Source organism: Dromiciops gliroides, chromosome 5, assembly GCF_019393635.1.
Source record: "Dromiciops gliroides isolate mDroGli1 chromosome 5, mDroGli1.pri, whole genome shotgun sequence".
NCBI lineage: Eukaryota > Metazoa > Chordata > Mammalia > Microbiotheria > Microbiotheriidae > Dromiciops > Dromiciops gliroides.
Genome location: NC_057865.1, coordinates 204,559,735 through 204,576,964, shown reverse-complemented (window position 1 = coordinate 204,576,964; position 17,230 = coordinate 204,559,735). Strand labels below are relative to the sequence as shown.

Genomic DNA, 17,230 nt, shown 5'->3' with positions numbered 1-17,230 from the left:
AACAGGCAAATAGCATGTACAAAATTAAAAAATATATATATATATATATATAAGATAAATTGGAAATAATATCACAGGAAATCACTAAGGTTAAGGAGAACTGGGAAAATCTTGCAAAAGGTCAGATTTTAGCTGAGACTTGAAGGAGGCCAGGAGACAAAGATGAGGAAGAAGACAGTTATAAGCATGGGAGACAGCCAGTGAAAATGCTGGGAGTTGGGAGATGGAGTATCTTGTGTGAGAAATAAGAAGGAAGGAAATTTTACTAAATTAAAGAGTATGTTCAGGGGAATAAGACTGGAAAGATAAGAAGGGGCCAGGTCATGAAGGGTTTTTACAGTCAAAAAGAAGATTTTATGTTTGATTTTGGAGATAATAGGGAACCATGGGAGTTGATTGAATAGGGGTATGGCATGTTCAAATTTGTTCTTTAGAAAGATCAGTTTGACACCTGAGTGGAAGATGGACTGGAGTGGGGAGAGACTTGAAAGAAGGAGATCAAGGAGCAGGCTGTGCAATAATGAGATCTTGCACCAGGATGTTGGGAGTGTTAAGAGGAGAGAAGTAGTATGCAAAAGATATTGCAAAGGTAGAATTGACAGGATGTGGCAACTAATTGGCTATGGAGAGTGAGAGAGTGTGAGGAGTCAAGGATGACAAGTAGGTTGCCAGCCTTGGTGACTGAGAGGATAGCAACAACAACAGTAATAGCTAACATTGATATTGTGTTGTTGAGTCATTTTCAGTTGTGCCTGACTATTATTGTTATTGTTAAGGAGCCTGGTGATCAATGTAGCTTATATAAGAAAATGATAGAAACTATGTAATATATTGGGACAAGCTATAAAGACTTATGAATTGTAAGGGACGCCAAAGAAAAGATGCATGGTCCTGCCCTCAGAGGCTCTCTCCTCATGTTGGAACTTTCCTACAGTAAGTCTCCAGCAGGTGGCGTCATTCTAATTGTTACAGAATATATGACCTGGTGGCTAGAATTACACATTAGAAACTAGCTATCTTTCATGGGCTCACAAAAGCAAATTCCCATGTTAACCAAACGTTAAATGGAACTGGGGCATTTGTTAGTCACTGGCCCCCTAAAAAATTAGGGAATATTGTCAATGGGATCTCGAGCTAATGACATTAGACAAGAGAGATACTTCTACCCCCTCAAGGTGTCCCAGAACCAAGAGCACACATATTATACTCATAATTTGTAAGCTACATAGAACAAAATGTTTTCCTAGTATAGAGACCTTGAGAAGATATGTGGAAACAGGATGAAGTACATATAATCCATGCTGTCCTGTCTGTCCCTAGAGGTATACCAAGCATGCTTTCAGTAAATTTGCAGGATGAGTTTATAATCTACTCTTTTATTCAACTACAAAAAGCAGTTAGTTGGGGGGCGGCTAGGTGGCGCAGTGGATAAAGCACCGGCCCTGGATTCAGGAGGACCTGAGTTCAAATTTGGCCTCAGACACTTGACACTTACTAGCTGTGTGACCCCGGGCAAGTCACTTAACCCCCATTGCCCTGCAAAAAAAAAAAAAAAAGCAGTTAGTTTATGTAACTGTGTAGTAGCCCACAGAACATTAAATATAAAAGAATATTAGCAGGATAGCAACTTGTCCCAAGACCATTATATCTGAGCTATATTTTTAAAAAAGATGAAAACAACAACACGAAAATAAAAACAATAGAGAAGAAGCATGGAAAATGGAAAAGGGGTAAGTAAGTCTTAGATTCAGGAAGACCTGGGTTCGAGTTGTTACATTAAAAATTAGCATTGGTGACTATTTTGATTTTATCCATCATTTATTTTGTGAGGTTCAGTTTCAACTCCATGTAAGTCACCTGATTCAGGTTTCACCAGAGCACTCCCCCTCCCCACTGTCACTCTTTCCCTCTCACCTCAGTGTCTCCTGACACCTCTCCACCAATGATAAACCAGATATCTCAATCCCTATAATCACATTTCCTCTTTTTCTACTCCCTCTAAATTGTATTTTAATTGTGATACTAAGCTTCTAGGTCCTTGGATACTGAGAGTCTTGGACCTGGATTATTTGGCAAATAAACTGTCAAATAAATCATTACCTGTATGTAATTACTCCACCATAACAAAGTCTTGCCTTAGACACAAGCTAGCTGTGTGACTATAGGCAAGTCATTTAATGCTGCGGTGTTCTGGGCAACTCTAAAACATACAGGCAGTCTTCTGGGAATTTCTACACCATTAATTCTCCATATTGATGGGGAAGTCATGTCTTGACTAAAAAAATGTTAGCATCTGTATTATTTTATTTTAAGATTTTACAAAGCAAAAGTGAGATTGTTATTATTTCCATGAAACAGCAAATAAATCTCTGGGGAAACATTCCGACTCAGGCTTTTCTTACTCCAAATCCAGTGCTCTATCCAATAAGCCATGCTTTTATGGCACTAATCCATAATATAAAATTTCAAAATGTTGAACATTCATATCAATGTTAATAATAGCATTTTATTTTTGGATAACTTCATAATTTATAATTTTTCCCCAGGCACATTATTTCAAGGTTCAGAGACAGAACTAAGCTTGGCTTGGTTTTGGGACAGTGAGCAGACCAGCCTGCTGACTAAAGGGTACATGTTGAGGATTCATGGGAAATCAGGCCATAAAACCAACATAGGAATGATTTCATTAAGGAGCTGGCAAGCCAACCCTTAGAACTCATAGTGCCTAAGGCTTAGAAGGCACTTTGTATTTATGATCTCATCTCATCCTCATAACAACCCTGTGAAGTAGGAGTAAAAGCTGGAAGGGATCTTAGAAAAGATCTTGTGCAAGTCCCACATTTTACAGTTAAGGAAATTGAGACCCAGAAAAGTTAAATTCATAGGATTTCAAGTTGGATGGGACCTAAGAGGTCATCTGATCACACAGAAGTGAGATTTGAACAAAGGTTCTTCTCTGGTTCTGTATCCTGTGCACTACAACAAATCACCTCTCAGGTAAATATCATTTCCAGATGAAGAAACAGAATAATTGGTTAAGACTAACCCAGGCCACACAGACTGTATGGTAGAGCTTGGACTGTAGGCCAAATCATTTGATACAAACCTTTTGCATCATACTGTGCTAGCCCCTCACAGACGACACCTTTTACTTTAACTATCCTTAATTGTGATGATTTGGAATTCTTCCCCCTCCCCTCTCCCTTTTCCCCCCTTTGTTTCCTTGTAGTAGGAGTAGTTCTCAGGGAACAGTTCTCTTTAAAACTGACATAAACTGATGAAAAGTAAAGTAAGTAGAACAGGGGCAGCTAGGTGGCACAGTGGATAGAGCACTGGCCCTAGATTCAGGAGACCCTGAGTTCAAATCAGGCGTCAGACACTTAACACTTACTTCCTGTGTGACCCTGGGCAAGTCACTTAACCCCAATTGCCTCACCAAAAAAAAAAAAGGTAAGTAGAACAAAAAAAAATATACAACAATGACTATAACATAAATACAAAGAACAACTGAACACTTTGTAAATATAATGACTAAGTTTAAGCCTGGAGAAGACTTGAGAAAATACTTCTCCTTCCCTTCTTCGCAGAAGTGGACATAGCATATTACATGTATCGTTAGACATGGTTGATGTTTTAGTTGGTTTTGTCAGCTTTTTTTTCCTTTATTTTTGAATCCTTGCTATGAAGGATAGCTTGCTGAGTAGGGGAAAGGCAGAGGAAATGAAAGCTATGTAAAAAGCAAAGATATCAATAAAAATAAGATTAAAAAAAGAAAATACTCATTAAGACACTAAACATTAGTGTCCTTTCTTTATCTAAAATTTTCATAATATTTTAAATCAAAGTATACCTAAGAAGATGATTGTTGTTTGTCCTTAGTTCTCGAAGAGGACTGTGACATTGGAAGGTGATGCCAAGTGCATTGGATTTAAGTGAGGGAGGGCTGTGTAAAGTCACCAGCCTCACTCTCTCCTCCAGATCCACCTGGCAAGATATATATCAGGGCAACTGGAGATGGCCCCAGATATTTTTTTCTTTTTTTTTTTTAGTAAGGCAATTTGGGTTAAATGACTTGCCCAGGGCCACACAGCTAGTAAGTGTTAAGTATCTGAGGCCGGATTTGAACTCAGGTCCTCCTGACTCCAGGGCCAGTGCTCTATCCACTGCACCACCTAGCTGCCCCATGGCCCCAGATATTAGAGGCAATTGGAGTTAAGTGACTTGCCCAGGGTCACACAGCTAGTAAGTGTCAAGTATCTAAGTCAGATTTGAACTCAGGTCCTCCTGACTCCAGGGCTAGCTGCCCTTGGGGAGATGAACTAATTTCTTGTAGAGCCCTTATCTGATATCATCATCTAAATGTATGATCAGAATTTCCAAAGTCATAGAGAAAATCTGGGTGCCAGGACATACAGGCCCTGTTTCTGGATCTATCATTGGCTTAATGTGAATTACAGGCAAGACATTCCAGCTCTCTGGTTCTCAGTTCTTGCTGACAAATGCCAGTTATAATCCTACTCCATTGGCTTCTTCACGGAGCTCAGAGAGCTGTTTATCTATCTTTCCATTCAAAAATTATTTTTAAGCACATACTAGGTGCTATGAGTACAAACATAGATATAACACAGACTCTGCTCTCAATGATCTTGAATCTAAAAGGGGACAATGATATGTACCCAAACAAAGAACTACAATGGAAGAATATGATACATGTAATATCCATTAAAGAGATCTGTCTCTTCCCCACTTAAGAATAGGTACAGATATTGTCTTACTGTTTCCTATCTGCAATGAGGACATTTCAAATTGCCAGTTGGGCTGGAACTTCATGAATATACTGAAGGGACAACCCCTACCCTCAGGCCTCTGCTTCCTGCTGGTCTCAAGGTGTGAGGCTAATTCTCATAAGCTCTTGAGGACCAGTGGGGAAGATGTCTTTCCCCCCTCCCTGCCCAATTTGCTTGTGAGCACTTATTCTTCAAATCAAGTCTTTCTCTAGAATTCAAACAAGACATTGACTTGAATACTAAAGCAATTGTGGCTGTAGCAGCAACAACTAGTAGCAAAGTCTCCAAGAGTTAAAGAGTCATTCACAAAGAGAGGAACCAGTGGAAAGAAAAGAATCCACTTGACACTGATGCAGTTGTACTCAGTGGAGATGAAATATAAAATAGCTAGAGAGAAATATTTTACAAAAGTTCCCCCAAAGTTGGCTTCTTTGGTTAATTATAAGTATCCTCTGATTCTTTATTGCTTAGCAGTTTCCTTTCTGTTCCATGCCTGAGTCCTGTTTGTACTCTGGGTACCATTTGTACTTCCTCTTCTTGCTGGAGAGGATCACTTAGACTAGAGACTCAGGAATCTGAGCTAGGGGTGGAATGAGCCTATTGAGAAGACAGCCAGCCCCAGAGCAATGAAGCTACGTTAGGTGGAGGATAGGGATTGGTGAAAGGTCCTCAGCCTAATGGCCTTGGCTAGCTAGCTGCTGCACTAGAGGAGTAGAGGAAAGATCCAGGCAAAATGCTATTAGAAATTTGAGGAGAGGGTATTCATATTGACTTGGGAGGATCAGGAAAAACTTCTTATAGGAGGCAGCACCTGAGCTGGGTCTTGAATGAAGAGAAAGGCTTCAATAGACAGAGGTAGTGGTTGAGGGTTGTGGGGAGAGGGGAGCAGAGAATTCCATTCTAAGCATACAGGACTCCATGGCTAAAGGCATACAGAGGAGAGAGGTCAAGGTGAGATTAAGGGAGCAGGTCACCGAAATCAATATCTTTGGGTGTCTATCTGGTATCTCTCCTACCTGACCCCTTGGAACCTTGGAGCTGGGAGTATCCCAAGAAAAGGTCATCTGCTTTTCCTTTGTCCTGAAAGAGGAGGAGGGTAGAAATCTTTTGAGGAGCAAGAAATAAGCAAGTGCATGGAGATTTGTACAGAGCTCCTCCTGTGGGGAGGAGACAGACTAGAAGGTTCAGGGGCAGCTAGTGTTTGAGCAGCCACTAGAGATCAAAGGAACCAACCAGTTCCTCACCCCTTAGCCATCAGGACAGCCTAAAGCTGATATTCAGATATTGAGTTGTCTATTTAATAGAACTGTCATATTTCTCTGTTCCCCTCTCCCTACCCCACTTCCTGGAAGTTTATCTTTCTTTAGAATTTGCTTACATTTCTGTTTATTACTGAATGCTCACTTAAAATAAGTTATGATTGTTCAATGAAAGTTTATGAGTTTATTATTGTGAGTGGGAAACATGGGAATGAGGGGGCAGTATTGCACAGGGTACATAAAACAAAAAGGGAAAAATGGACTCTGAGAAGTGTCAGGATCTTCCCAAATGGGAGCTCTAAAGCAAAAGTGGGAGGATCTTCTTGGTTTTTATATTCTATAACTTCCCAAAGTGGGATGAATGTCCAGTGGGTCTTTACCTTAAACAAAAGCCTGAGTGAGCACCTTTAGGTGGTGGAAGGAGGGACTCAGCAAGTTAGGAACTAGAGAAAACTTCCCTGTAGGAAGTAGCCTAGAGCAATTTTACTTTGCTATGGATCTTTCTCGGCAGTTTCAAAGAGCTCCATTAGTGAAGGCATTGACTAAAGGAAAGTCTTGGGATGACTTGGGAAGAGTTTAGAAAAAGGGGTTCAGTCCACATTAGAGTGGATAACATCCAAGAGAGAATAGCTAGCTTTCCTTCTAAACCAAACAACTCCAACCCCAGACACAAGGTAAAGAAAACATGCAGTTTGGCAGGAACCTAGAAGTGTTGAAAAGATAGGGTGGAGCCTGATTATGGAAAGCCTCAAATACCAGAATCATTGAATAACAAATTCACTAGGCACTGGGGTGGGCACTGAAGAATTCTGAACAAAGGAATGATGTGTTAGGAAGATTCCACAAGTAGCTGTCTCAAGGACGACCTGGAGAGAAGGGAGACAGGAGGCAGAAAGATAAGATAAAGATATTACAGTGGTTATAGTGAAAAAAAAAAAAAAAGAGGATCTTAACTAGGATGGTGGCAATGGAAATTGAAAAGAGTTGACATATGTAAGAAATATTGTAGAGGTAGAATTAATACCTTATTGTAAGTGCTTAATAAATAGTATTCATTTATTTATTCATAGATTTAAAGTTGGGAAGGACCTTAGAGGCCACCTAGTTCAACCCCTTCATTTTATAAGTAAGAAAACGGATGCCTAATGAGGAAAATTAATATTATACTGTATAATTTAATAATCAGCATTCCTGTGAAACCCATCTTAGTCTCCATTTTGTCAAACACCATTTCTCAGTCTAACTGTCCCACCCTGAACTGAAGGTGAGGTTGAATAATGTGATCACTCCTTCCCCCTGGGACATTTGCTAGTTTACTTTTTTTTTGGGGGGGGGGGACAGTGAGGGTTAAGTGACTTGCCCAGGGTCACAGAGCTAGTAAGTGTCAAGTGTTTCAGGTTGGATTTGAACTCAGGTCCTCCTGAATCCAGGGCCTCTGCTTTATCCACTGTGCCACCTAGCTGCCCTAGCTTATAACCCTAGCTTTGTTTACCTGTAACTAAGAACCAGCTTGGGCTGGCCTCTCCTAGGGATCGCTCTCCTAACCTTGCCTCTCCTTGTCAAAGTTAGGGGTAATTTGGTTTCCAAAGGCAAAGCTAAAGGGGAGGGGGTGGATCCTGATTGGAGTGGTTATGATCTTCTGGCCAATAATCACTAAAGACAGCTGAAGCCCATAAAGCAATTAGCATTCCTTAATTGTCAGAGAGGGACGTGATCAGTCACACCTGAAAGCCAACCTTCTCTTTCCAATTGTAAGGCTTTTGAACGATGTTAATCCCCCCTCCCCAGCCTTTTGGGCTCAAAAGGGTCTCTATAAATATGGTCTTTTCAGGCCCAATGGGGTTGTGATCTCTAATCCAACTGAAGGTAGGGGTGGGAGATAGTCTGAGTACTATATGCATTACTATATATAAATTGTAATCTTGCTCTGGAGGAAATCATGACTCAGTTTGCCTTATTGCCATTTACTTCCTACACTAGAGAGGTTAAAGTTATTTGCCCATGGTCAAACAAGCAAAAAATAATAAAGGCGAGATTTTAACCTAAGACCTTTCATTCAAATCTTTCCCCTGATTCTCAGCTTTGCCAATATCAACCCATTCCTTTCTATACCATGCCTAGGAGGGGAGAGAATGATACATGATAGTGTCACTTTAGACATTGGGCTCAAAATCAGTCTCTAACACCACTTGTATAACCTTGGCCAAGTCATTTAATCTTTCTTGGTGTGGTAGTCCTGTTTCATATAAATGCCCCATCTTGCAGCCAACTTAAAACCTTCCATTTCACCTAAGGCCAGCTCAGCATTCAGTGTTTCTTGGCAAATAAGGTGATAGATACAATCCTGATCCATAACTAGCTGTGATATGCCAAAAGCTAAACCATATCCCGATTTTGGCTTAAAATTCCTTTCATCCGGTGTACCCCTTGTGAGATTAAAATTGGATATTAGATCATAAATCTACCCTACTTAACCTTTCCCTTAATTTATCTCCCAGACTAGTAAATGGAAGAAGCTTCTGGTTTTCTAGATAGAGCTTTTATTGTATGGTAGTCACAAGCAGATAGGTGGTGCAGTGGATAAAGCACCAGCCCTGGATTCAGGAGGACCTGAGTTCAAATCTGACCTCAGACACTTGACACTTACTAGCTGCGTGACCCTGGGCAAGTCACTTAACCCTCATTGCCCTGCAAGGGGCTGGGGGGAGACATCCACACTATTGACATTAAGGGGACTCAGTGGGACTGGAAGGGAGTGTCCATACAACAAGACAAATTATTTGAGTAAAGTGCCAAAGAATGAAGGCAGGGATATGATTGTCTCACTCTAATTTCTTTCTCCTCACTATTATTGAATTACTGCAGACTTAAATAGTAAGACTTCATCCACCTTCTGCAAACAGTGCAAAATTGCAGCCCTTTGGCAAGAGAGGAAGCATTTCCTTCCTATAACTCTCATGTGATGAAGGCAAAGGGACCAGATCTTATTGTCTAACTTGTCCAGTACTTTCCTCCTGCAGCACTAACGGGCTGTGGTTGTTAAATAAGTCACAGTTTGCTGACTGTGGAAGAGTACTTTGAAACTTCTTTGGAAATGAAGAGGAGCTGGAGACTGAAGAGTCATTCTCTTGATTTCTTGTAGCATGTTCAGGTTCCTGAACATGCTACACAGCCTCCTCCATATTATACTTTTTTTTTTTTGGTGAGGCAATTGGGGTTAAGTGACTTGCCCAGGATCACACAGCTAGTGTTAAGTGTCTGAGGCTGGATTTGAACTCAGGTACTCCTGAATCCAGGGCCAGTGCTCTTTCTACTGTGCCACCTAGCTGCCCCCATATTATACTTTAAGGAGCTTATAAAAATAAAATAGCAATATCAGCAGAGGGAAAAGGAGGGTAGTCATATTCAGTGGTCTGAAAAAGGCTCAACTTCCATTAGTCAGCTCTGACTGACTCAAAGCTGATGGTTAAATTTTCAGTATTGACCATTTATACCTTGAAAATCAGCAAATGCTATAAATAAGGTCTTGGTTTGTTTTGTTGGTTGCTTAGACTCAAGAAATTGGTGGGGAAAATATTAATAATAAATGTTAAACTTAAAGTTGTGTTATATATACTTTTGCGAGGGAAGAGCCAATTGTTAAGAATTTAGCAGCAAAATTGAAACTCTTACCTCTTACCTAAACTTATCATATTCCCATTTATAATTTGACTCTTGGGTTTCTCTAACCAGTAATCTGAGCTTTTGCAAATAGCTTTTACATTAAAAAAAATCTTGGGGATCAGAATGTGTCACTTTTCTGAACCCTGGTGCATGAAGTCTAGTTGATTAATATAAGCTATGTTCTCTGTCTTCCTTCCCCCAACTACTTCCTCCCCCCTTCTCTTCTTCCATCCTGGAATACAAGTTTAAAAACAAGTGGAAAGAGAAAAGTAAAATTAAACAGAGATGACCAGAGGTGCCACTTTGGGCCATGGAAAAATATATCACACTCATGTTCTTGTTTTTCCCAGGACCTGAAAAACAACATTGCCTATTTAGGAAATTGGCTATTGCTAGAGACATTTCAGGAATAATTTCTGTTTATTTATTTTGGGGTATTTTTAACAGTATATATTTCAGTGTAGGTTTCTGATAACCATCAAAGGTGTTTGGGTAAGTCAATCAGTTCTATCCCATTGGCCAAAGATATGTTAGAGCAGGGGGACCAGTACTGGGGCTTGGAATCTCTCCTCTGCTTTACAATCCCATCTTGTTCTCAAGATGTCTTCAGGACTGAGGCCCCAGTGAAAAGGGGATTATCTTGTTGAAAAACAAGGCTCTGAGCTTTGTTTCTCTGTTGAGTTTTCCCTGAAAGACCCCAAATCATATGACATGTTCCTTGACATTATGCACACAGACACAAGTGCAGACATAAACACACAGACACAGACACATACACTCTCTGGGTCTGGGCTGAGGTAAGTAGTAACATTTCTAGAAGTACAAAGGAATTATGGAATCCAAAGCTGTCACCCACTAGACTGAGACTCCCACTGGAATTCTGGCAGCTTCTGAATGCTGACCTCATACCCCTTCTACTTTACTTTGTTAGAAGCCCTTTGGTCTCTAGGTCTTAAGGCAATTATTTTTAACCTGGGAATCCAGCTTATGACATTCCCATTCATGCACACAAGGGGAGGAGCCTCACCATGGAGCCGAACTTTCAGGGTGGTAGTATTTTGGCTCTAAATTATGATAGCTCATTTCTGGCTATTAGTGGGAAATGCCTCTTTCCGCTCCCCCCAACTACTCCTTCAATTTGTCCACCAAATAACTGGAGAAACACCAGACAATCTGTTGGGTAGCAGTGGTCTCTTGTTGGGACTTCCCTTATGGCCTTTAGTCCAGACATGAAACTCTATGGAGCCCTCTTAGAGTAAGATAACAGTCACTATAGCTGTCAATATTGTGATGGGTCCCATTGTGGCAGAACTGCTCTCCCCAGTTACCATACCCACCTGAGACTACCATTGTGGATGCGAGTATGGTACAGATTTCTAATGGCCCCAGTATACCTTTATACATTTCTGGGGCTTGGTTGTCTTATTTGAATACTTGCTACCTTGGCCTCCACGGGTCTTAAGACTAAGTATGCTATGTTTTGCTCCTTTTCCAAGATTGTCCAGTACCCTTAATGGATTTGGAAGTATCTAGGCTCTCTGCCATTGGATCCAGCCCTCACTGATGTTATTCTTTCAAGTATAGGAGTGGGGATACTACATTTAACTACTAAGAGTCAAATTTGCTTTTATAAAGGAATATTTACTTCAGTAGGTATAATTACAAATATATGAACTTATTCCCCAACATGTAGGGATTAATTCTAACCCTAATCTCCTTGTACCATTTCAGTCTCTGGGGAGGGGAAGGGTTTATAGTTAAGCTTAGTTACTATATAGTACAATCCCAAATTCCAAGTCCAAAGCCTTCTTTTGGCTCAAGTCCCTGACACCCCAGTTTCTAAAGCCTTCCCTGCTAGGCTGGCTGCAACATCCCACCTGGAATCCTGGCGCCAAGGTTGGCATGACTTGAACTCTGGATCTGGTTGGGGTTATCCCCCTTACCCAAAACTGAGAAGGAAAAGTAAAACAGAATAAATAGGGATCTCTCCCTCCCCAGACCTGTCTCTCAGAGCTGTGGAAACAGTGGAGAGGAAAGGCATCCCCTCCTCTTGGTTCAGTTCATGGCATAGTGTCTGGCACATAGGAAGTGCTTAATTAATTCATTGAACTGTGTGTGATCTTCACCCCCTGGACATAGCATGAAAGAGTGCACTGAAAAGAGAGAGAGAGAGACTGCCCCAGTATTGTAGTTTTAAAGATGCAGCCTCTTCTGGCTATGTGGCCAAATGAAGGGACACAGGGGAGCAGCGAGCCTCCGTGTTAGGGTATCTGGCATGCTCCAGGGGCTCCATTACAATTCCTACACTCTCATGTCATATGCAGTTAAGAATGTTATGTGCAGGGGCGGCTTGGTGGCGCAGTGGATAAAGCACCGGCCCTGGATTCAGGAGTTCCTGAGTTCAAATCCGGCCTCAGACACTTGACACTAGCTGTGTGACCTTGGGCAAGTCACTTAACCCCCATTGCCCCACCAAAAAAAAAAATGTTATGTGCATGTTGTACACGTGCCCGTCTCTTCCACAAATACCTCAGCAAAAGAAACCAAAGAGTTATATAAATAAATTATCTAGTCAAGGACAGAAAAAGAAAGAGAGCTAGACCTGGCAGAGAAGGGAGAACATTCCCCCAAAGACATCTGAACATGCCACAATAAACCAACTTGAAGGTGTGAGGGCTGAAAAACATCAGGAAAAATAGAAGCAAGTGAAAGAAAACATTAAACACAATAAAGAAATGCTACGGATTAAGAAAATCTCAAATGGTAATCATTGATCACAATGAAATGCTTACATACCAATAAGGAGAGAAGCCATTAGCGTCCCTCCAGAATCCCTACTGTTTTCAAGGATCACAGAGTTAAGGAACAGAAAACACAGGTTTTGTTCTGTTTCTTTGGTTTTAAGAGTGGTCACCTAAATTCAAGAGAAGACAGCCAATATAGTAAAATTAAGGTGTTTAATTGGGGCTAGTGAGTTGTAGCTCAGGGTGCCACACAGCAAGTGCCGGGGTTCCTGAGGAGGGGACTGGGAATAGGGTTATTATAGGGTAGTAAAGTAGGGGGAGTGGAATACAGTTCTCAGATTAAGTAACTGGTGTGAGGGGGTAGGGGCACCTCACGGTTTCACAAAGTTGTGATAACAAGCGAAAGTTCATAGAGAAAGCTTAGGAATCCTGGGAAGGGAGAGTTTGGACTCTACAAAATAATTACAGGCTGGGAGTGATAATGTCTGGTCATCTTCAGGTAATTCTTTGGTCTGGGATGGAAGACAAGGTACATTTTGGTCAGCTCTTAATTAACTTTGTCATGAGGAAAGCAAAGAATAGGAAAAAGAAATGTACTAGAGGAAAAGTGAGAAAGGAGAAGAAACTTTTTCATATATTTGGAATGTGCATGAAAAAGAATACATGTAGAAAAGGAAGAAGAGATGGGGAGCAAGCGTCTTATGATTTTTATTCTTGTTAGAGTCAAACAAAGAAGGATTGAAGACAGAATTTTGTGTAAAAATACATTAAACTCAATAAGGAAACAATCAGAGAAAGAAAACAGAAGGACTTAAGAGGCAGGGCAGACTTAGGGAGAGAACAGTCAAAAACAAAATAAATGGCAAATCTGGAGGGTTTATCATAATCCTTTAGAAATCAGGGTCTTGGCTTGGTTAAGAGCAAGGGAAGAGGAATAAGAACAGACTTTTTTCAGTTATAAAATATTAATATTGATCAGATCCCATCTTTTCTCCCTTTCATTTTTTTTTTTTTTGCAATGAGGAGGTAGGAGAAGAGAGAAAAGATAGAGGATATAGGAATGGCAAGAACTTGTTCATAAAATGGTGAAGGGTAGAACACTTGAATCTTAAGGACGCAGAGTTAAAATGAGGGACTGGAGCAGAACCTAATTTACTTCAGGGGAATTTTCAAGAAATTTATTAATTTTAACATTCTTTTGAGTTCCAAATTTTCTCCCTCCTTTTCACCCCTCCTCCACCCATTATAATATCAATTATACATGTGAAATAATGCAAAGCATATTTCCATATTAGCCATATTGCAAAAAAAAAAGTGAGAAAAATTATACTTTAATTTGCACTCTGAGTTCACTGGTTCTCTCTCTGGAAGTAAATAGCATTTTTTCATGATGAGTCCTTTGGAATTGTCTTGCCAATTCCAATTCCAATATCCATATCCAGAGAAAGAATTGAAGTCCAAGTGCAGATCGAAACATACCATTCTTCACTCTCATTTTTTTCATTTTCCTTGTTTTTGTCTTCTTTCACAACATGACTAATATGGAAATAAGGGGCAGCTCAGCCATGTGACTCAGGGAAATTTTTAAAAGCAGGGCAGCAACCATGATCTTGGACAAGGTAATGGTAAAAATAGACATGTTAAAAGAGATAAGCGGGTTAACTACATGGAACTTAAAAGTATCTTATGGTCCAAATGGCATAGTATTTAGCTATTTAAACATAAAGTTAACTGAATTACATAGAAAAATTAATGGCAAAATTATAATAGCTATATAGTATAAAGTTTCTAATTCAGAACTAGACAAATATAAGAAAAATATAAATAAAATAGATGTTAAAGACCTGAATAAAATTTTCAAAAAGTTAGCTAGAATAGATTTCTGGCATTCATAGAATAAGAATAGAAAAGGATATACCTATTTCACAGATGTGCATTGAACCTTTAAAAAAACTGATCACATGTTAAACGATTATAATCTTTTAAATGAAAGATAGCAAAATGTTGGGGATGTAGACAAAACAGTCAAAGTGTAAAAATTTATATCTCTAAAAATGTTGACGAGAAAGAGAGAGATGAAATGGGATAAGATGAAAGAAAACCCTGAGAAACAGAGTTTCTGGGTAATTAATAATCAATTTATGAATTAGGTTAGCTGGCAATCAACAAATGGTTAGTCAGTGGTTTCTCTTGGTAACCAAAGACCCCAAGGGAGACCCTGAAATGCCTTAAATCCCTTCTGAAAGGGCATTCCCTTGACAAGTGAAAACCAACTCCGATTAGTAGACATTTAAAGTTTTCAGCTCCTCCTGTGCAGAATGTGACTTGATGATGAGACTCAGCAGCCTTAAGGCATCTGGGGAGGGACAGTCATCTCTATCCTGACCTCTCTGTCTGGCTTTCTCTTTCATGAGCTGGGTCACCCTAAACCCTAATGGAGGAGATTAAGGACAGGGATTCCTTTCCCCATGGAAAGGGTTCGCCCAGACAGGATTGTTTATACTTCAAAGGGGCAGTGGATAGAGCACCGGTCCTGGATTCAGGAGGTCCTGAATTAAAATCTGGCCCCAGACACTTGACACTTAACTAGTTGTGTGACCCTGGGCATGTCACTTAATCCCAATTGCCTCACCCCACCCCCAAAAAAAACATTAAAAAAAAGAAAGAAATTAGGGCTCTTCTATGGGTGGGGTCTTACCTAAAATTTATGAGCATGTTCCTTGAGGGCTAGGAGCAATCTCATCAATTAACCATGCCCTTCAGAAACTGACTGACCTTAACAGGAGTTGGACCTGTCAGGATCCCCATGCTAAGACCTTCTCTCTCTCTTTTCATTCCCCTCTTTTTACTATTAGGAGACACCCTGTTTTCCAGAGCAAAGGGCCAGCAATCACACTGCGCCCTGAGGTTGGCATAACAACTATCCTTTGTGCCCAACTACTGGATGAACTGTACTGCAGCAAAATCACAGAATTGTTTCACACCAGCCCCAGGTGGTCCCTGAGCTCAGACAAGCACCTGTAGGAACCACATTCCAGCCACAAAGCTGGGCTATGAATCAAACTTGCCTCATTGTTCTCTTACCTATGTTGCCGTGGCTACAGCTCACTGCTTGTTTCTTTGTCTGGTCACTACCATATATATCAAGCCTCAGCCTCACTTTTGTAGGTCTCCTCCAGTACTACGGCAGACCCCGGCAGGCTTGTCTAGTTTTCCTTCTCCAATGAAATAGGCTTTTTGCCTATTACCTCTGTGAGCTCTTTGGTTATTTATTTTCAGAGTTTGATAGATCTGTATAGAAAATAGAAGCAAAAAAGGTGGATCACAATTAATACTTGGTTATTGATATAATACAATATTAATTTTCAGAAAGCAAGAATGAGAGAGAGAGAGAGAGAGAGAGAGAGAGAGAGAGAGAGAGAGAGAGAGAGCCAGACACACAGAGAAAATCAATGAATTGGGCATGTAATTAAAAATTTTGGAAAAAAATTTTTCCATAGGAGAAGGGGCCATCCATCCCTACCAATGGTCAACCAACTGTTACACATAGGGTAGGCAAGCCAGCTTAGCTGAAAGTAACATGGTACCCCACGGGAGAGACAGTGTCATATCAAATCATCCCTACAAATTTGGCCACTATCTCCCTTCAGGCCATGATGGGGACAGCTCAGCACTTTGAATCCAAGAGCACTCTCTGGAGAGTGCTATAGTAGCCATACCTACTGAAGACCCAGATAGGAAAGTTATTGCCACCAAAGTCCTTGGCATTGTCAAATGGTTCAACATCAGAAATGGATATGATTTATCAGTGGGAATGACCTTAAAGAAGAGGCATTAACATCAGCTTTGTTGCTGTAGTCAAAGGACCATGGGACTTTTCCATCTGACTTGTAGCTGGAACCTTCCATGTGTATTGTCTCTCTTTTTAGAATGTGAATTCCTTGAGAGCAGGGACTGTCTTACTTTACTATTTGTTAATGAATGTTTTTCTAACCCTTGATTCAGAAGGCCAATTATATGGGACTCTCCTCATTGGTGGAGATTGATTATTCAATCTGCCTGTGTGAGGGATGAACAGAGTTAGTGAGAGCTGGTGGAGAAAAAAAAAATCTGTGCTCTACATATTTACTTCTTCCTAGAGTCTTTCTCCCTTCATGGACCTGAAGAAAGGTTGGAATTGCATGCCTTTTCTCTCAATACTGGAAGCCAGAAGATCCCAGATCCCTCTTCTCTCCAGCTTTTATGAGTCCTACCTCTTCACTCAGCCACAAAGACATCAAGTAATCCCATATAATTGGCCCTTTGAGTTAAATCAATGAGGACTGAGTGCCTGGTCTTTAAGCCAAATGTTACACATTAATCATTCATTCATTCAAGAATCAAAAAACCCTGGAGATAGGTATCTCAGAGCCACACCTCTGTGCTATGCCTTCTCCCCATGAGAAATCCAATGATTTCTCTCTTGGTTTCCTTTCTCTAGCACCCTAAATAAATGATTAGACAATCGCTCCAAAAAAACCCAAACAAATATCCTAATAATGCCATAGGAAAATGCTCAGAGCAGCAAAACTCACAGAAGAATGCTGAAATCATCTTCTAACCAAGAACGGCTTGGAAGGTCAGAAAGAGGGAGTTGCTGTGCTGATACAGGAGTAGAGCCCAATCCCACAGTCACCCTGACACAGATCCAGTCCCAGGAAGGCCTCACCAGAGAAGCAGATCCCCAGAGCCTCTGAATCAGCTGAAGCACCAGTGTCGTCTGGAACTAAGCTCACAG

The 17,230-nt window shown here is 40.6% G+C and overlaps 1 long non-coding RNA gene across 1 annotated transcript in view; it reads right to left on the bottom strand.

Moving 5' to 3' along the window:
• The window catches only part of LOC122727410, a 31,362-nt gene that overhangs the window by 8,809 nt on the left and 5,323 nt on the right, over positions 1-17,230 (bottom strand). Inside the window, exon 2 of the long non-coding RNA XR_006353139.1 lies at positions 15,538-15,744. This is a non-coding gene — a long non-coding RNA (uncharacterized LOC122727410). The remainder of the gene's footprint in view (positions 1-15,537; positions 15,745-17,230) is intronic.